Below are 22,752 nucleotides of genomic sequence, written 5' to 3'. Positions count from 1 at the left end.
TCCTGAGAGCCATAGATTTTGAAGAGATGCAATTTTTTCATTCACAGACATTCTCTTTTTAAAGATATTTTCGAAACTAATGCAAATTTTACATATTTTTAAGTTTAAGAAAAATACTGTACAACTACTTAAGAAATCTGTTATGTAAATTTCCTCCACCTATACATACATTTTTGTATACAAGGCAGAAGTAAATCAGAAGCAAATGGTCAAAGTTTTCTATTTGCAGCACTGAAATTACATTGACAACACTGTTAAAATTCACTGTTGCTCTTCTGAGTCAGCTTTCTAATAATGCTTATAAAATGTTTTTATCATAAAGATGATCCTCCTTTTATGTAGGATTCTATTCTATTCAACTCCATTCTCTTTTTGGTTTATGACCTTCCTGTCGGAGACCAAAATTAAGTATCTTCTAACACTATTTATATTTTTAAATGTTTATCCATCTGGAATTTGATTACACAGTGTAACAAAGGTCCATTTTACAAATGGATCTATAAACACACACTTTCCTGACTAGGTTGACGTGAAATGGCAAATTTCATATAGCGGCAGTTCTATATCTGAGTCCTCAATTCTTTTCCATTAGTCTGTTTTTTTCCAATTGGAAATAAATTAGGATCACACAAATTACTGCAGCTTATCTATATATCATTCTAAATAGCATATCAAGAATTTGGAATGTTTAGAAATGTGGTTCATCTCTCACATTTGAAATAAACTTTAGAAAGTAATTATTTCTGTTACAATACTGACTGCCTTTTATCAACTCTTGATATTGAACCAAGTCTCTTCACCCAAGCACATATGTCTGTCCTCTCATTCTTTATATCCTCCAGTGAAATACACCTAATGAGTCATATTAATACTGATTTTATATATTATGTATTTTGCAAAATATTTCTCAAATGATCTGACTTGGGAATATGAAATATATCAACACAGGGCTCATTAAACAAACAGGACTATTTTAAAGGCCCTAACATTGGCCAGGAGAAGGCAATGGCAAGCCACTCCAGTACTGTTGCCTAGAAATCCCATGGATGGAGGAGCCTGGTAGGCTGCAGTCCGTGGGGTCGCTAAGGGTCGGACACGACTGAGCGACTTCACTTTCACTTTTCACTTTCCACTTTCACACATTGGAGAAGGAAATGGCAACCCACTCCAGTGTTCTTGCCTGGAGAATCCCAGGGACGGGGGAGCCTGGTGGGCTTCCGTCTATGGGGTCACACAGAGTCGGACACGACTGAAGTGACTTAGCAGCAGCAACATTGGCCAATTGTTAGCCACACGTTCATTTCAAAATGTCTACAAGTACTGAGCACAATGAATTCCAATTTCACAAGCTAATTTCTTCTACATAACCCCCAAAATGTTCTACTTCTTTTTCTTTTCCCCCACTGTTCAGTGACAGGCTAGGGCTAATCTCAGAAAAAAGGTCAACACAACCATAATCACTATTTTATTTACACCTGTCAAACAGTATAATTTTTAGAACTTTCACATATATGATTTATATGTGAAGATTTAGTTGTAATATCAAAACCATATATATCAAAACTAGCCATGACAAAAGAACAAAACATATAATCTGACTAAAACACGGCCAAAGGTAACATCAAAGGCATGCTCTATAAAGGAAATAATAAGCTAACGTCATTAAACACTTCTGCTCTGCAAAAGAGAATGTCAAGAGACTCAAAACAAGCCACAGAGTAGGGGAAAAATATTTGCAAAAGACATCTGATAAAAGACTATTACTGGAAATATACAATGAAACTGTTAAAACTCAACAATATGAAAACAATCCAATTAAAATATGAGCCAAAGATCTCACCAAAGGAGATATACAGATGGCAAAGAAGCACACAAAAAGACGCAACACATCATATGTCACCATGAAAATGCAATTCAGAACAATGAGACACCACTGCAAACCATCCAGAGTGGCCCAAATCTGGTATTTTTTGATAACACCAAACACTGATGAGGATGTGGAGCAAGAGGAACTCTCAGTCACTGCTGATAGGTTTGCAGAATGGTGCAGCCACTTTGGCAGACAGCTGACAGTATTTTACAAAACCAAACACACTCTTACCATACAATCCTGCAATCACACTCCTTGGTATTTACCAAAAGGGCTTGAGAACTTAAGTCCACACATTAAATGATTACAGCATCATTACTTATAATTGCTAAAACCTAAAACAACCAAGATGCCCTTCAGTAAGTGAACAGATAAGACTGGTACATCCAGACAATATAGTATTATTCAGTACTAAAAAGAAATGAGCGACTAAGTCACAAGAACATGGAAGAACCTTAAATGCATATTTAATGAAAGACCCAATGTGGCAAGACTACATACTGCATGATTCCAACAATATGATGATATGAAAAAAAGAAAACAGTAAATAAAAAGATCAGTAGTTGTCATAGGTGGGAGAATGAAAACAATAGGGCAGTTCCTCAAAAAACTAAAAATAGAATACCACATGATCCAGCAATTCCAGTTCTGAGTATATACCCAAAATAACTGAAAGTAGGAATTTGAGATATTTATACAACCATGTTCACAGCATTATTCACAACAGCCAAAATGTGGAAGCCACCTGAGAGTCCATCTGATGATGCACAGATAAACAAAGTGTGGTCTGTTCCTACAACGTAATACTATTCAGCCTTAAAACCTTATTCGTGCTACACCATGGAGGAACCTTGAGGACATTATGGTAAGTGAAACAAGCCAGGCACAAAAAGGACAGATACTTCATGATTCTATTTATATGAGAAACCTACAGTAGTTAAATTCATAAAGACAGAAAGTCGAACGGTAGTTGCCAAAGGCTAGAGCGGTGGAAACAGGGAGTTAATGCTCAGTGGGTATGGGATTTCAGGTTGGGTAGACAAAAGGTCCTATAGATGGAGTGTGGTGATGGCTACACAGAAATGTGAATGTACTTATTAGTACAGAATTATACACTTAACAGTTAAGATGGTAAATTTTACATCTTGTGCATTTTACAATTATAAAAAATTGATATAAATGAAGAAAATCATCATTATCATTTCATGTAACATGAAATTAATTCCCAAGGTCACTCTGCTCAAAAGTGGTTGATTATTTTTCTTAAAGTTCGCCACTGTGAATTATAATAAGCTTCAATTAATTAATATCTGAGGAGAGGTCTGAGATAATGCCTCATTTATTCGGTATCATTAGGAAAAGAAGCTATACAAAATGAGGCAGGCAGAAATCGTAGCCGAAGTTTTTAGGTACCAAAACTTCTAAAACAGCTTGCACACAAAGCTTTCTAAAGTGCAGTACAGACGTGGCTAAATTTTCACAATCCTTGGAATATGACTGAATGTGTTCCTGGTGTTTCAGGGTCATTTTACAAAGTGTAAAACATGAAAACTAAGCTCCATAATCCTCAAGGGCCCTCTGGCAGTAAAATTTTATGATTACGATCATGATGTAGGGGCTGCAGTATCCTCAGCTGACCCTGAACTGTCTTAGTTGTTCATCTCTTTGTTCACCATTACTTCTCACTGCTGGCAGATGTTAACCTTAGTTTTCCCTCATTCACCTGCCACTGATAACCTGCAAAGGCTGAAAATTAGGTAATCATATCTTTGGGTTTCTAATTCCAAATGTCCTGAGTACAGCACAATGTTCAAAAAACATTTGTTGGCTTTGATGAATGGATTTTGTGGAATAACAACTTTATAGACTTGGAAGCATTTTCTACTTCTTTCTTAGTGTCAAATCTTAATTGTCACTTTTCAAAGCTTGTGTTGAATGACTAAACCACTCAGCTGGCAGTTGTGCTCTAAATAACAGAATTTATTTCTATGCTGTCAAAATGCCACTAAACTGAGACTAGCAATTTAGGAAACAAGTAGATGTTTTAAAAATACTACTTAATTGTGTATCATGCTCTTTATTTTAACAAATACTTAAATAGCATGAAGCTCTGTTCAAAATACTCAGTAAATATTAATCAATATTAACTTACTTAATCCTTAGAACAACCCTATGAAGTATGTAGCAATATCCTCATTTTTCAGATGAGAAAACCAAGGCAATGACAGGTTAAGCCATTTTCTCAAAGTCACATTATTTTTAAGATCTGTAAAGAGAAATAAAAATATCCTTTCATACCTGTCTTCCTAAATAGCATATCAAATATAAACTGACCTTCATTTAACACAAATTCAAGATCATGAGTGGCACTCACAGTGATTTTGGGACAATGGATGAAACTGCAGCTATTATGCACACTGCACACCTAGAGTCACAAGGTTGTATCTCTGGAATTTGTTCGGCTGGGATGAAATAAATTTGAAGCAAAATAAGATGGTAAAATACCCTCAAGCTTGAGGAATCTTATTACCAGTTACACTAATTACGAACCACACACAAGTCATCTTTCCTTCAGGATTAAGCTATCTTACTAGAAGAAAAGGAAATAGACTATCTCCAAAGTTACTTACAGCTCTAGCACCTATGGTTTTATGTTTATTCATCAGTTCAATTCACTTCAGTTGCTCGGTTGTGTCTAACTCTTTGCGACCCCGTGGACTGCAGTACCGCCAGGCTGCCCTGACCATCACTAATTCCCACAGCTTGCTCAAACTCATGTCCATCAGGTCAGTGATGCCATCCAATCGTCTGATCCTCTGTCGTCCCCTCCTCCTCCCACTTTCAATCTTTCCCGGCGTCAGTCTTTTCCATGAATCAGTTCTTTGCATCAGGTGGCCAAAGTACTGGAGCTTCAGCATAAGCATCAGTCTCTCCAATGAATATTCACGGTTGATAACCTTGAGGGTTGACTGGTTTGATCTACTTACAGTCCAAGGGACTCTCAAGAGTCTTCTCAAACACCACAATTCAAAAGCATCAATTCTTTGGCGCTCAGCCTTCTTTATGGTCCAACTCTCACATCAATACATGACTACTGGAAAAACCATAGCTTTGACTAGACGGACCTTTGTCGGCAAAGTAATGTCTTTGCTTTTTATTTTATTCTTATTCACAGGCCTCTCATTTAAAATATACTGCTACATTTAAAATGGATAGCCAACAAAGACCTATTGTATAGCACAAGGATCTCTCCTCAGTGTTATGTACCAGCCTGCATTGGAGGGGTTTTGGAGGAGAATGGATACATGTACATGGATAGTTAAGTCCCTTCCTTCGCTGTTCAACTGAAACTACCACAACACTGTGATCAGCTATTCAGTTCAGTTCAGTTCAGTTCAGTCACTCAGTCGTGTCCGACTCTTTGCGACCTCATGAATCACAGCATGCCAGGCCTCCCTGTCCATCACCAACTCCCGGAGCTCACTCAAACTCATGTCCATCGAGTCGGTGATGCCATCCAGCCATCTCATTCTCTGTCAATATAAAATGTTCTTGGTGTTAAAAAAAATTAAAATTGAATAAAATATAGTTAAGTGATGGATGCCTTCAAGAGTAGGAAAAATGTGACTTTTCTCCCCCTAAAATCATCAGTTAGTATACCAAAGGTTAAAGCAGACCTTGTCCCATAAAGTTCTATTGTGTCAACTCCAGTACACAGAGCTTACCTAAATTTATTACTGTGGATCGCAGGAGTAAGGCAAAAAGAAAAGGAAAGAGAAGAACCAAGGTAATAGTTAACCCCAGGAAGGCAGAAAACATGAGCCAGTACGAGTGAAAGGACACTTCACTGGCCACACTCTAAGAGAGGAAGAATGGGGAAGATGCTTATTCTTTGCAACCAGATTAAGGCAGAAATGCACCATGCAAGCACTGGCTGCTCATGTACCACGGTATCTGACACCTGCGAGAACACAGTGAAATACCCATCACTTCAGTGCTTTAAAATCGATTCCAAATGCAACAGATTAGATTTTACAATTGCTCTCATAAATGAACAAATGCAGAAATCAAGCTATGGACAACATAGGAGAAGTTTCTCTTTGCTTGATCTGTTTCTCTTTGGTAGCAGTCTGATCCAATTCAATAAACTTAAAACACAAGTGGAAAAATACCTGCTTTGACAAATCTCTCACAGATTTTTCTCTAAGAATCTTTTTATTTTTTAAGGCTTTAGTTATCAAGATACTCTGCAGAGACAATGAAATAAGGAGCAAAAACAAGACTCAGACTACATTTCTCCTCTCAGCGAGAAGAAATTACTTTCACACGCCAAGCAGAGCAGTCTTCTCTTTTTAAACAACATACACTATGACTCAAATCGTTTAAATTGCCAAAATTTACACATTTGACAAGTGAGAAGATAAAGCAAATAAATATACAAGTAATTCACTTTTCTTTCCAAGAACATTTAACTGGAAAACTCTTATTACTAATACCCATTTTCCTAGTTTGTATCATTATTATGGTTCTTATATTTCACTAATAAGTGAAATTACTGCTAATAATATTACTCTTACGTTTCAAATTACAATAGTTAAAAAAAAAAGAATGGCAACCTACTTTTGCTGGAATTATTTAAAATTTTGATGAGGAATAAGGTATTTCCATTCCTTAAACGATCTTAAAGTATACCTCACAAACCACTCATCAGCTGCAGAGGGAAAAACAAGTAACAATGAAGAAATCAAGACAAAATCTTGACTTCACATGGACTTCTCAAATGGACTTCATATGCCCACAGAAGTATTACCATGAGGACACAACATCCCTCTGTGTATTTCAACTGAGAAGGCATAAACTAAATCTAATCAGGAAGAATCATCAGACTGACCCAAAACAGGAAAATTCTATTTAAAAGGCAGAGGGAGAGGAGGAGTTTCAAAGGTGCCAATGTCATAAAAGATCAAAACTCTAAAATGTTTCAGACTAGACAGAAGGTGCTAAAGAGACTGACGTCTAAATGCAGTACCTGACTCTAGACTGGATCGTCTACTGGGGAGCAAAAAACTATCAACGACATTATTGGGTCAACTGACAACATAGGAATAGATAACATCTATGAGATACCATTTTTTTAAAAACATAACAAAGTTGGCAACTAAACTAGTCATGTAAGAGAATATTCCTAAACTCAGAAAATACAAATGTAAACATTTAGGAACAACGGGCATGGCACACAGATCTTACTTATATAGGGTGACATGCAAAGTGCATGAATGATACAGCAAATGAGGTAAAATTTCTGACCTCAAGAAAAGGTATATAAATTTTTGGAGTGCTTTCATTCCTACAAATTTTCTGTAAATTTGATATTGTTTCCAAAGAAAGATTTCTTAAACAGGGTAATCAAATACCACCTTCTTGTGTATCGTATCTAGGACACATCTAGAATTAAAAAAATAAATTTCCTACTATAATATTAGTGAAACTCATGAACAGATTCAATCTTAAGAAAATTATGAAAACTAGTTCAGAAGCAAATCATTGCTAATCTAGTTCTGTCCTTCAATGTTCTAAAAGGATACCGACTTAAGAATGTCTTCTAATAGAAAAATCCATATTTAATCATTTCTATATAAAGGAAAAGCCTCCAGGCTTTGAAATTGGCATTTTAAAATCTACTCTGATTTTTCATATTGTAATATTTATGTATAAGCCGGGAAATGAATTAAACACCGTGTGCTCTCCCAAGTCTAAGTTCCTCTTAGTCTGGGTGAAAACTATCCCACTTAATACATACTCTTCTCCTCTTTCTCAGCACTTCATAGAGTAGTTTCCACTGTGAACACATATGTCATATCTGAAGCTATCTTTTTTAAGGGGCTAGAAAAGGTATAATCATTTACTACAGCAGTATTTCAAGGATCATCTCATGTTCATTTTCTATTTTAGAAATATTTGGACAATTTTCCTTAATTTCCAAAAAAACTGTAATTTGTTATCAGTTTTAAGTGCAAACCCAGAATTACTTCCAACTACAGACATAATTTCTTCTCACAAGACATCAGTTTAAAAGGACATATTTAAGCTTCATTTGAGAGTTAAATCTTACTAACCAAAGAATAACATCTCTCAAAATCCCAGTGGGTTTTGACTATAGTTTGTTTTAAGATGGAGGGATTCTCTTCAGTCTTTATCAAACAAAATTAAAGAGCACGCAGAATTTTCAAATTTCAGGTTTCTCAGGGGCATGATCAATTAAGGCCTCTCATCTTCAAATGGCCCAAATTCTGAAAAAGAGCTATCACTCCAAATAAACTCCTAAGTTATTTTTCTGAAGCAAATCAAGTAATAAAAACCTTCAGCAAAATCATAAATTTATAATAGTATCCTTCAAAAAAGGACAAAATTTGCAACAATAATCAAAAAAGCTTCTAACTTCAAAAACACTAGCCCAAAAGATAAAAGCATCCTTAGGATCTGGCATGGACAGGCCCCCTGTGTAGACTCTGCTCTAGATGTCAATATTTTCCATCCGCTCTGCCAACTCCAACTGACTGGCAGCGGCTTCCACCTGGGCACAGTGAGTGCTGTGCTCTTCCTTCATCTGTCTTACCCACATAGATGAGGCATTTATGAACTCTGGTCTGGATGTTCTGATGGAGACAGGCCAGTTCTAAAACTCTGCTGCACAGAGGATCTGATCAGCAGCAGCAAATACAGATAATTAATCTGGGCTGTACTGACTCACAAACACCTATGACCGTTCACTCCCTTCTTTATGGTCCCATAGGAGTTGTTGCTGTTGTTTAGTTGCTCAGTCATGACCGATTCTTTGTGACCTTATGGACTATAACCCACCACGATTTTCTGTCCATGGGATTTCCCAGGCAAGAATACTGGAGTGGGTTGCCATGCCCCCCTGCAGGGGATCTTCCCAACTCATGGATCAAACCCACGTCTCATTCTGATTTCCTGCATCGGCAGGCGGGTCCTTTACCACTAGCACTGCTAATACCAAGACAGCTACTCAGCCAGCAATCTCCTTTACAAAGACGATAACTGAGGATTAAAATGTCCTCAAACCCACAACTTCTATTAGGAGCCTGAAAACCTTCATTCCGGCAAACCTCTATCCTGAAGAAAATTCACTTCTAAAAGTCTCTAATTACTATTTTGTATATCCATCATAATTTTCATCATAACTTGCATTAACAGCACATTAGTAATGGTTTTATACATCTACTGGGTTGGTTAAAAAGTTCGTTCAGGGTCTTGTACCATTACCATCTTACAGAAAAACTGAAAAGAACTTTTTTGCCAACACAGTATCTCCAAAGGACTGCTGAAGAAAACTCAACTTGTTTGTAGAACAACTTGACAGTGAGCATCCTAGTCAACCAATGGGCAGCCACACCGCAGGGCAGCGTTTTCACTCAGTCAGAAATTCGGATGATACAATAACCATGTGAAAAAAGGGCTCCCAAAGAAATGAGTGCTGCAGAGCTTTAGCACATACAGTATTTGGTAACTTGTCATTTATGTCTGGATGTATTTCCCATGAACATCAAGAGTCCACTATGCATCTGTAAAATACACTTGTATCTTTACAATAAATAAGATTATCCTACATAATCTTCACATGTGGGATCAAGCAGATTCTAAAATCAGAAACATGAGGGTGGGGGGGAATTAGCATCAGTTCAGTTCACTTCAGTCACATCCAACTCTTTGTAACCCCATGGACTGTACCACACCAGGGTTCCCTGTCCATTACCAATTCCGGAGCTTGCTCACACTCATGTCCATCAAGTCAGTGATGCCATCCAACCTTCTCATCCTCTGTCGTCCCCTTCTCCTTCTGCCTTCAATCCTCGCCAGCATCAGGTTCTTTGCCAATGAGTCAGCTCTTGGCATCAGGTGGCCAAAGTATTGGAGCTTCAGCTTCAGCATCAGTCCTTCCAATGAATATTCAAAATTGATTTCCTTTAGGATTGACTGGTTTGATCTCCTTGCTGTCCAAGGGACTCTCAACCATCTTCTCCAACACCACAGCTCAAAAGCATCAGTTCTCTGGTGCTCAGCTTTCTTTATGGTCCAACTCTCACATCCAAACATGACTACTGAAAAAACTATAGCTTTGACTAGACGAACCTTTGTTGGCAAAGTAATGTCTCTGTTTTTTAATATGCTGTCTAGGTTGGTCATAGTTTTTCTTCCAAGGAGCAAGTGTCTTTTAATTTCATGGCTGCAGTCACTATCTGAGGTGATTTTGGAACCCAAGAAACTAAAGTACTGTCACTGTTTCCATTGTTTACCCATCTATTTGCATGAAGTGATGGGACCAGATGCCATGATCTCCGTTTTTCTTGAAGCCAGCTTTTTCACTCTTCTGTTTTATTTTCAAGAGGCTCTTCAGTTTCTCTTTGCTTTCTGCCATAAGGGTGATGTCATCTGCATATCTGAGGCTATTGATATTTCTCCCTGCAATCTTGACTCCAGCCCATGCTTCATCCAACCCACCATTTCACATGATGTACTCTGCATATAAGTTAAATAAGCAGGGTGACAATATACAGCCTTGATGTACTCCTTTCCCAATTTGGAAGCAGTCTGTCGTTCCATGTTCAGTTCTAACTGTTGCTTCTTGACCTGCATAAGGATTTCTCAGAGGCAGGTAAGGTGGTCTGGTATTCCCATCTCTTTCAGAATTTTCCACAGTTTGTTGTGATCCACACAGTCAAAGGCTTTGGCGTAGTCAGTGAAGCAGAAGTAGATTTTTTTTTTTTGGAACTCTCTTGCTTTTTTCTATGATCCAACGGATGTTGGCAATTTGATCTCTGGTTCCTCTGCCTTTTCTAAATCCAGCTTAAACATTTGGAAGTTCTCAGTTCACGTACTATTGAAACCTAGCTTGGAGAATTCTGAGCATTAGTTTGCTAGCGTGTGAGATGAGTGCAACTATGTGGCAGTTTGAGCATCTTTTGGCATTGCCTTTCTTTTGTATTGGAATGAAAACTGACCTTTTCCAATCCTGTGGCCACTGCTGAGCTTTCCAAATTTGCTGGCATATTGAGTGTAGCACTTTCACAGCATCATCTTTTAGAATTTGAAATGGCTCAGCTGCAATTCCACATTTCAGGCCTTCATACTATCATACTGGTTAAGTCTCTAGACAATTCACCTACTTTTTTCATTTTTACCTTCCTTTTTAACAAATACCTTTTCATTAAGGGACAAGAAAAAGAAATAGAATCCAAATTGGAAAGTAAAACTGTCATTGTTTCATATAACATGATATTATATATAAAACAATCCTCAGTTCAGTTCAGTCACTCAGTCGTGTCCGACTCTGCGACCCCATGAATCACAGCACGCCAGGCCTCCCTGTCCATCACCAACTCCCGGAGTTCACTCAAACTCATGTCCACAGAGTTGGTGATGCCATCCAGCCATCTCATTCTCTGTCGTCCCCTTCTCCTCCTGCCCCCAATCCCTCCCAGCATCAGAGTCTTTTCCAGTGAGTCAACTCGTCGCATAAGGTGGCCAAAGTATTGGAGTTTCAGCTTTAGCATCAGTCCTTCCAATGAACACCCAGGACTTATCTCCTCTAGAATGGACTGCTTGGGTCTCCCTGCAGTCCAAGTGGTTCTCAAGAGTCTTCTCCAACGCCACAGTTCAAAAGCATCAATTCTTCGGCGATCAGCTTTCTTCACAGTCCAACTCTCACATCCATACATGACCACTGGAAAAACCATAGCCTTGACTAGATGGACCTTCGTTGGCAAAGTAATGTCTCTGCTTTTCAATATGCTATCTAGGTTGGTCCTAGACACCACCAAAAAACTCATCAAGAATTCAGTAAAGGTGAAGGATACAAAGTTAATATACAGATATCCTTTGTGTTTTTACACACTAACAATGAACTATCAGAAAGAGAAAGCAAGAAAAAAAAATCCCATTTATAACTGCATCAAAAAGAATAAAATATCTAGGAATAAGTCTGCCTAAGGAGGTAAAAGACCTTTACTCAGAAAACTATTAGACACTGATTAAAGAAATGGAATATTTGCTGTCCACCTAAAACTATCACAACAGTGTTAACTGTTTACACCACAATACAAAATAAAAAGCTTAATTAAAAAAAAAATTGAACATGACACAAGATGGAAGAGGACATATCATGGTTGTGGATTGGAAGAGTAAATGTTAAAATAACTATACTACCCAAGATTATCTACATATTCAATGCAATCTCTATCAAAATATCAATGACATTTTTCACAGAATTAGAACAAATAATTCTAAAATCTATATGAAAACACAAGAGACCCCAAGTAGCCAAAACAATCTTGAAGAACAAAGCTTGAGATGTCACACTAACTGATTCCAAGCTACTCTACAAAGCTACAGTAACCAAAACACTATGGTGCTGACACAAAAATAGGCACATATATCAATGGACAGAAGAGAGAGCCCAGAAATGAACCCACACTTGAAACTGAGTCTCCCTAAAACCAAGTTTACGATTACTCTCTCTATACAAAACCTTATTCCCTTTCATGTAACCTCTGACCTCAATTCTGTGCTAACTGAACACTAATCAACCCTAGCTCGATGACTAAAACTGCTATTGTTGATAACATCATTAATGTCTGAAAACTACTATTACACATATCATCACTAACATACAAACTCAGGTTGTTCTCCAGGGCAAGATGAGCTAACAGGCCCCAAGCCATGGACCATTTGGCCAGATAATCATAAACCAGACTCCCAAATCTACAATTAAGAAATGTCACAGAAATGTCACATGACAATGTTTAATCCCAGCCTCTCTGTTCTTCCTCCTTTAGAAATCAAAACATAAAACCTAACTCAAGACTGAGCAGAGTGGATCTGAGGCCTGCCTCCTACTCCCTTGCATGGCATCCTGTAACATAGCCTGACTGCTGCAAACCACCATGGTCAAGAGTTTGACTTTCTGCACCAGGGGTACATGTGCCCTAAGCAAATTAGTAATTTCCTGTATTTAAAAGTTTCTTTCCCTCTTTCGGTGAAGAATTGGGTATTTAGGCAACTGAGAGACTTATTTTCCACTCTGTGCCCTTCTGTGTGTACACACAGAGCTTGTTTCAAAAAAAAAAGTATAAAAACAAAAATTTTTCCTTCAAATCCTCAAACAGACTTCCATGATTAAACTTAAAAGGAAGATTCCTAGAACCAACCAAAAGCTACAAAATCAATGAGTTATGTATGTAACAAGAGTCCCCAGTCTTAAGCAAAACACTGGTGGAAATCACAACTATGCAATCCACAAATGGTAAAATGAATTTTGAACTCTTTAAAACAAAATAAGAAAGTCAAGTCTTTATTGATCTACTGAAGATCTATTAGACTAAGCCAGAATCAAAAGAATAAAAAAGAGAGTATTTTGAATGTAATTAAAAAGGCCCATCATAGAAAAGTAAAGCCAGATAACTGATTAATAATCATTTGAGTATAGTTTAAATTATCCCAGTGGCTATATATTTATTATAAGAAGTCTTGCTCATTTTCTCAGGTAACGGATGTTTATGTTAATCTTCTAGTTATGCCTGTAACTCTGGAGAGAATCATACTGGGTTTATTACCCTGGTCTTACCACTTGCCTAGCTGTAGGTCCTTCTTGCATGTTCCTTACCTTTACAATGTCCCTCTTTCTCCAAATGTAAAATGAAGATAACAAGTCTCTATTTCAAGTTAAATAAATTAAAATATATACACCATTTAGAACAATGCCTGCTTCAGGCACTGGTTACAGGTACAGTGGAAGCACTGAATATTTGCTACTATCAACAAACATCACACAGGGTCCATGATATGTGATGTTAGAAAGTAGTTCACAGTGTTCTGGTTAAGTTTAGGTAAACACGCTCCACCCTGGCTCTTTCACTGTAACTAAAAACCATGGACTGAACACATGCAGCAGCTAACTGAGAACTCTGAAAGGAGGAGTAGCAGATAGATTAGACAAGGAAATCAGAACTCAAAACACAAGCAATCTGGTACTATTTCCTAGCTGCTTTTTCTTTCCCTTTCAATATCCCAGAGCCTGGATCAAAGGCAGCCCAATTGCCAGAAATGTTTACCAAGCATGAACAGAAAAAGCTCAAGGAGGAGGCTTCTGATTTTGGTATGAGGATAGAGAGAGAGTGAGTGTGTGTGTGTGTGTTTTTTTCAGGGGCGGTGGGGGGGGGGGGCAGGGTAAGGTGGATAACAGGACAGAGAAAGTGGAAATCCTCTGGGGTTTTTTCCTGTCTCCTGCCAGTCCCCAGATAAATCAAGTCTGGAAGCCATGAGAACCTAACAGCAGCTATGCCCAGGCAAGTACCTTGAGAGAAGGGAATCTTCTCTAACCAAAGGAAGTGTGGTCCAAATAGTACTTGGGAGTGGGATGGACAGGGAGGTGGTGGGAGAAACAGAAGGAGAAATCCCTGTTGAGGTTTTTGGGCAGGGTCTTCATTCTCTCTTCTACCATTTAGTCCTTGAGACAGATTCAGTTGAGGGAAGGACTTAACAAAGCAGAGAGACTGAACCCATCTATCCATCCATCCCCTTCCAACTTTCTGGCAGTGGGGGGTAGGGATGGGAGTGGAAGTATCAGAGATTCATAAAGGAAAGGACTAGGTAAATGGACCCCATAAAGTTGTATATGAACTCCTGAGCTCATCCTCAAACTGTGATATGACTCTGACCCTGAACAGCTTCCTTGAGAGCTAAACTATGAGGTCGACCACTAGCCAGATTTCCAGCTAATCCCCTCAGTAGTGTACAGGCAGGAATGATCCCAAAAGTACTGCTGCAAACTGGACTGACATTAGAACCAAAGCCCACAGACAAAGGCAAATTGGAGCCTGTGACCTGAATCTGGGTCAAATGCCTGCTAGAACAAAATAACAAAAAACATTCTCCAAAGAATTAAAAAACAAAAACCCAGAGTCTCATTTCTAGGTATCTAGAATAAGTAAATACGTGAAGAATTAAGAAAAATTTCAACAAGCAAGATAAAAGACAATGAATAGATGTCAACATCAAGATGACCAATATATTGGAAATAACAATAGCTATCATAACCATACTCCAAGAAGGGTACATACCCTTGAAATGAATGGAATAGAAAGTTTCAGCAGGTAAACAAAAGCCATAAAATAGAACCAAATGGAAATCTTAGAAAAGAAAAATACAATAAGCAAAATTTTAAAAAAACTACCTCACTGGATGGGCTAACAGAAGAATGGAGGTAAAAGAGAAAAAACCCAATGAAGTTGAAGATAGATCAAGAGAAATTAGCTGAACTAAGAAAAAATATGGGGGGGAGTCGACAGAGTCTCAAGGACCTTTAAGATAATATAAAAATGTCTAACATTCATGTCACTGAAACCCCAGGATAAGAGAAAAAGAATGGTACCACACAAGACTTCAAACAGCCAAAATCATCTTAAGAAAAAAGAACAAGGCATCATGCTTCCTGATTCCTAACTCTATTACAAACCTGCAGGAATCAAAACAGAATGACATGAGCATAAAAAGCCACAAAGATCAATGGAACAGAATAGAGAACTAGGAGACAAACCCATGCAAATACGGTCAACAACTAATTTACAACAAAGGAGCCGAGGATATACAATAAGAAACAGTCACTCCAATTAACGGCACTGGGAAAACTGGACAACCATCAAACTGGATAGTGGTCCAGTCTCACTGACCAGAGAAAGTGGACCACCAGCTTACACCATACTGAAAACATTCATTCAAAGTGGATTAAGGACCTTAATGTAAGACCTAAAACTATAGCACTCCTGGAAGACACAGGAGTAAGTTCCCTGACAGGTCTTGCTGACAATTTTTTAAAATTTAACACGAAAAGCAACAAATGCAAAAATAAACAAGTGCGAACTATTTCAAACTAAAAAGCTTTTGCAAAGCAAAAGAAACCATCAACAAAATGAAAAAGCAAAGTAGCAAACAGGAGAAAATATGTACAATCATGTAACTGGTAAGGGGTTAATACTCAAAATATAAGAACTCATACAACTCAACAGCCAGCAAAAAAGCTACTGGTTAAAAAATGGACAGAAGATCTAAAGACATTTTTCCAAAGACATACAGACAGCCAATGGGCAGATGAAAAAGTGCTCAGTATCACTAATCACCAAGGAAATGCAAATCAAAACTACAATAAGAAATCACCTCACACTTGTTAGAATGGCTATTATCAAAAAGACAACAAACAACAAGTGGTGGCAAGGATCTGGAGAAAAGGAAACTCTTGCTTTGGGTGGTAATGTAAATCCGCACGATTGGCCACTTTGAAAAATGATATGGAAGTCCATCAAAAAATTAAAAACAGAACTACCATATGACCCAGCAATTCCACTTCTGGGTACTTATCTGAAGAAAATGAAGACTTTAACTCAAGAAGATACATGCATTCCCATGTTCAGTGCAACATTATTTACAAAAGCCAAGATATGGAAACAACCTAAGCATCCAGTGACAAATGAAAAGATTTTTAAAATGTGATAGTTATATACACACGTGCTGCACACACACACACACACACACAATGGAATATTATTCACTCTTTAGATCCTGCCATTTGGAACAACACAGGTGGACCTCAAGAGTAATGCTAAGTGAAAAAAGTCAAACACTAAACAATCTCACTTATATGTGGAATCTAAAAACAAAACAGCAAAAAATATAAGCTTACAGATACAGAAAACAGACAAATTGTTGCCAGAAATGGGTGAAAGGGTCAAAAGTTACAAAATTCCAATTATAAAATAAGTAAGTCATAAGGATATAATGTACAGCATGGTGACAAAAGTTAATAGTATTGCATTAAATATTTGAAAGTTGCCTAGAGTAAATCTTCAAAGTTCTCATCACAAGAAAAAAAGTTTCTTGGCAACTATGAAAGGTGATAGTGGTTAACTATACTTACTATGGTTATCATTTTGCAAGGCATACGAATATTTAATCATTTTGCTTCAGATCATACAACTAACCATTGTATGAGAACTACACAATAAAGAAAAAGAGAGAGAAGAATGGCTGAGAATATTCAAAATTCGGTGAAAGACAAACTTAGAGATTCAAGAAGTGCAACCAACCCAAAACAGGGTAAGCTCAAAGAAATCCATACCCAGATACATCATAACTGAACTGCTGAAATTAGACAAAAAAATCTTGAAAGTAGTCCCAGAGAGAAATGATACATGAAAATAGCAATTAGAATGTTTATGAGTAACAATTTGAATGATTATGAATTTCTCATCACAAAAAATAAAAGTCTATTCAAAAGTGCTGGAGGAGGGGGGAGAACTGTCAACCTAGAACTCTATACTCAGTGAAAATGCCCTTCAGGAATGAAGATAATAAGGACATTCTCAAGGGAAAGAAAACAAAAAGAATTTGCACTGGGCAGACATACTCTAAAAGAAATACTAAAGGAAATTCTTCAGCTATAAAAAAACTAACAGAGGAAACCTAGAGTTTAGTAATTAAAAGAAAGCAACAGAAATGGTACTATTTGGATAAATGTAATAAACTATTCACTTTCTCTTTATTATAAAATATCTGATAGTTGAAGAAAAATTGTAACATTGGTATGGTTCTCAACGTATATAGGTACAATATGACACATATAACGGGAAGAAAGTAAACAGATCTATATGGTGGTAAGCTTCTACTTTCCACGTGAAATGATTTAGTAAATCAGGTAAAATATATGTATTTTAACCCCAAGGATAACCACTAAAGGAGCTATACAAAGAGAACAGCCAAAACCTCAACAAATTGAAATTCTAAAAAAGTCCAAATGAACAGAACACAGGGAAGAGGAAAAAGAACAAAAAACAGAGACAAACAAAACAAACAAAATGGTAGAACTAAATTCAAGCATACCAATAATGACAGTAAAAGTAGTCTAAACACACCAACTAAACAACAGATGGTCAGAATATATATTTTTTAAGAAGATTCAACCATATGCTATCTTCAAGAAATCCACTTCAAATAAAATGACAGAGGTAGGTTAAAAGAAAAAGGACAGAAAGAGTATCACCACGCAACCATTAACCAGAAGAAAGCTGGAGTAAATATATTAACATCAAACAAAATAGACTTCAGAGCAAGAAAAATGACCAAGGATAAAGAGGAACACTCAGCAATGATAAAAGAATCAATTCATCAAGAGCATGTAACGTCCTCCATGTGTATGCACCTAACAAAGCTTCAAAACACACAAATTCAAAACTAATGAAACTAAAAGGAGAAATAAACCCACAATTACAGCGACTCTGGAATCACTCTCATGTTAATTAAGAGAAACAAATAGCAAGAAAACCTGCAAGGATGCAGTTAAATAGCCAACAACAAGCGAGGTGTAACTGACATTTACAGAACATTCAAAAAGAGCGGAATACACATTCTTTCTAAGTAAACAGAGAACATTCAAGATAAACCAAATACTGGCCATCAAACAACACTGGAGAAATATTAAAAGGTTCAAGTCATAGAAACTATGTTCTCTGACTACAATAGAATTAAACTAGAGATAATTAATACAAAAGTATCAGGAATAACCAAATATAGTCTATGGGGCAAGGAGGAAGTCTCAAGGAAAATTACAAAATATTTTAAACTAAATAAAGAACATATCCAAATTTGTGGGATGCAGCTAACGCAATGCTTAGAAGGAAGACTCAAATGTTTATATTCTTCTCTAATAAGAGCCTCAAATTAACAACGTGAGAAATTTAAAAAAAAAAGAACAAACATGTACAACATGGTGACTATAGTTAACACTGCTGTATGGTATATTTGAAAGCTGTTAAGAGAGTAAAATCCTAAGAGTTAATCACCACAAGAAAAAAAAATTTTTCCCTCTTTTTTTGTATCTAACTGAGATGATGGGTACTAACTAAACTTGTGATAATCATTTCACAATATATCAAAGTTAAGCCATTATGCTGTATACCTGAAGGGTACCCAATGCTTATGTCAATTATATCGCAATAAAACTAGGAAGGCAGGGTGGGAAAGAAAACAATATCCACAACGAGGAGAAGGCAACAGTAATGGAAAGTAGTTAATAACACTGATCAGAAAATCCTCTGACGTAAATCAAAGGAACCAAGGGCTGATTCTCTGAAGATAAATAAAACTGATGAACAACTGACCAATGGAAAAAGAGGAGATAAAAATTACAAACATCAACAATGCACATATTACTAAACTCAATAGATAGTAAAGGGATAATAAGGAAATATTATGAACTCTACACACACAAATTCAACAACTCCACTGAAATGGACCAATTCCTTAAAGGTCACAATCTACCAAAACTCACCCAGGAAGAAAAACTTTTTAACTGTCCTCTACTTACTAAAGAGGGCTTCCCTGGTGGCTCAGTGGTAAGGAACTCCCCTGCAAATGCAGGAGACATGGGGTTCGATCTCTGGGTAGGGAAGATCCCCTGGAGAAGGAAATGGCAACCCCCTCCAGTATTCTTGCCTGGAGAATTCTATGGACAGAAGAGCCTGGCAGGCTACAGTCCACAGGGTCGCAAAACAGTCGGACATGACTTAGCGACTAAACAACAGCAACAATTTATTAAAGAAATGGAATCAGTAATTTTAAATCTTCTTAAAAAGAAATCTCTGGACCCAGATATTTTCACTGGGGAACTCTATCAAAACAAAGCAACTCTACAAAATCTCTTCCCTAAAAATAAAAGAGGGAGGAATATTTCCCAGCTCATTTTATAAGTTCAGCATTACCTTGATACCAAAAAATAGTTTACAACATACACAAAGGTTGATACTCTGTCCAAAAACAAATATAAAATACAACACAGGAACAAGAAGGAAGAGGACTGGCCCACTGGTTATGATATGCTGAATGGTCTAGATGTCAAAACTGTCAGTTCTGTCGAACCAAATGCTGGTGGAGGAGGGAGGGGAGTGGGAGCACGCCAAGCCCCTTGGTTTCTCCTGGTAACACCTCTGAAATTAATTCTAATTTTCAAAACACAGCAAATCACAGTTCCACATATAGAGCTGTTTCTCTGAGAGTGTCTTTTCTCTTTTGACTGTACCCGTGCTTCAGTTTTAAGCAGTGTTAAAATCTGTTCCAACATTCACGACATAGAGAATTAAAGACAAGATTAATCTGTGTTGGAACTTATCCATGAGGCTTAGTTCCGGATGCACCATGAGAACATTATTTTTAAAATAATGGGGACATGGCCCCCAAAGTGAAGAAAACAAGTAATCACATCCTGTATAGGAAGATGATGCCATGACCATCTCCACCTCTGAAAGAACATGACTAGGAAGGCCACTGGGAGCCCCACAAGCTCTGTGTCGCAAACTGCCCTAATTTCTCTTAGACAAAACACCCGTGAGGAATTGAACTGACTCATTCAGAACTCCCAGGTCCAATAATATCCATTAGCTACTTCTGCTTCCTGTTCATCTCCATTTCTTTAAGGGAAGTTATATGGGTGTTTTTCTGGGCCACATAACTGTTGACAACATTTAACACAGTTTTCTGAGTCTGCCTCACTCTATTTCCAGGGAAACAAATTTCACTGTTCACTGAAACAGTAATACCCATTAGCGGCTTTTAAGATCTACAATTAAACAAACGCCAATTACTGAGAAAGTACCAAGAAACTGTCTCCTAGTTTAGAATTCAACCCATGACTCTTACTGCTACCTGGAACCCTTAAATGTGAGAATGAAAAATTCTCTAAAAATAACCCAGGATTACAGCATATCATGCCAGATGACAGCACATGCATGATCTCTTATAAGTTTCCTTTTCCATCTGGAAGGCATAAATGAAGCTACTGAAACCCTGCTCCACAGGTTTTTATTCATAAAACGGGCAAGCCTCCCTTATCTTTTAAGGACTAACTGAGGCATTCTTGACAGCAGTAGTGGAGGCAAGAAAATGTTTCTAAACATAATTGTGATGTCAGACTCTTAGAAAACAAACTGTGAGACCTATCCTTAGGATACATTAGAACATGGATTTTAATTTACTAGCCCTTTATTGCCTACTTGTAAAAGTTTCCAGCCTTGTGGATTTACCACCTGATCTCACCCACTAATACATCATGTGGATTGCTTTGTCTTATCCCACTGTAAAATGTTTAGCAGCACTGTTCACCTTTGAAAAAATTAAAGTCAGTAATTCCGCCTCAACGTTTCAAACTAGAGTATATCGATTCTTTTAGCCATCTGTTTATCTGTGTATCAGTAGAGACATCTCTGATTCAATATTTATCAGTTTGGCAGTATAGTGGCATGGCTGCACAAAATGCCATGTCTGAGTACATTCTCTCTCAATGGTTATTTTTCACCCTCTGGCTTCCTGCTGCTGCTGCTGCTGCTGCTGTTAAGTCACTTCAGTCGTGTCCGACTCTGTGTGACCCCATAGACGGAAGCCCACCAGGCTCCCCCATCCCTGGGATTCTCCAGGCAAGAACACTGGAGTGGGTTGCCAAAACACTGGAGTGGGTTGCCATTTCCTTCTCCAATGTGTGAAAGTGAAGTCGCTCAGTCGTGTCTGACCCTTAGCGACCCCACGGACTGCGGCCTACCAGGCTCCTCCATCCATGGGTTTTCTAGGCAAGAGTACTGGAGTGGGGTGCCATTGCCTTCTCTGTCTGGCTCCCTAGGTGTCCCCAAAGAAACAGTACACACTGTAAAGTTATTCCATTAGCCCAGTCAGTATTATCAGAATTGCTTCATACTGAAATGCAGCTCTTAAATGATGACCAGGCATGAAACACTGAGTCACTGCACACTGCTCAGTTCCAAACTGCAGTGTCTTCTAAGATGCTAACATCATTATCTATTCAGTACCTGTCTGCAACCCCACAACCCCACTTACTACCATCCGGGTGGGCAGTTTGGCAGGGAACTGAAAGTGCAGAAAGAGACTGAAGTAACAAGAATATTCTCCAGTTAAAGAATATATTACTTATTAGCTAGGATACACGCTGTTGGCTTACCCTATTAATAACAACAAAAATAACAACAGTGGCACAATATCTTTCATTTTACTGGCCTCATTTTACAGAAAAGGAAATCAGAAGTCAAGGTCTCAGGATCACATACTCAGCTAAATAGTGGCAAAACTGGAACCTGAACACAGATCTAAATTTCAAAGCCATAATGTTACTCTCTGCTGCTACTGCTAAGTTGCTTCAGTCATGTCCGACTCTGCGACCCCACAGACGGCAGCACGCCCAGCTCCCCCGTCCCTGGGATTCTCCAGGCAAGAACACGAGTGGGTTGCCATTTCCTTTTCCAACATTTGCAATAAAATAGAAACTTAGAGCAATCAGAATCTCTTCCCCCAAGCCAAAATTAGTGACCACAAAGTTACAAATAGCAAGACAAACCAAAGAGACTAGCAAATTTTTCAAAGGGTTACTCCAAACATCCCAGCACATCTTTAGTGGATTATGGCAAAGGATGGTCTGTTATTTTAGTTTTTCTCTCACAATAGAACTTACATCAACATTCAGAAACTGGTCCTCTGAGTCCACTACACCTCTACCCTAAAACTCAGGAGTCACTGAAACAGGATCCCTGCTCAGTGCTCACTTATGGAGTGAGGGGTTTCCATTTCACCTACCATTTAACTGGAGCACATGCCCCTGTCCGAATCCCCAAATGTCACATCAACCACAGTGATAATTCCCAACCATGGGGCACTCTATGCCAGGGACTGTGCTGATTATCTTACCTCGTACCATGAGTGCATGGGATACCTAGGGTCACTCCCAAATTGCCCATGAGCAAACTGAAGCTTTGAGG

At 37.9% G+C, this 22,752-nt stretch overlaps 1 protein-coding gene across 1 annotated transcript in view; it reads right to left on the bottom strand.

Moving 5' to 3' along the window:
- ARL8B (ARF like GTPase 8B) overlaps positions 1-22,752 on the bottom strand; it is a 52,678-nt gene that overhangs the window by 12,465 nt on the left and 17,461 nt on the right. The window lies entirely within an intron of this gene.

This window comes from Moschus berezovskii, chromosome 24 (assembly GCF_049115385.1).
Source record: "Moschus berezovskii isolate FMDL1 chromosome 24, NW_MosBer_1.0, whole genome shotgun sequence".
Taxonomy (NCBI): domain Eukaryota; kingdom Metazoa; phylum Chordata; class Mammalia; order Artiodactyla; family Moschidae; genus Moschus; species Moschus berezovskii.
This window is presented reverse-complemented; position numbering and strand designations above follow the sequence as displayed.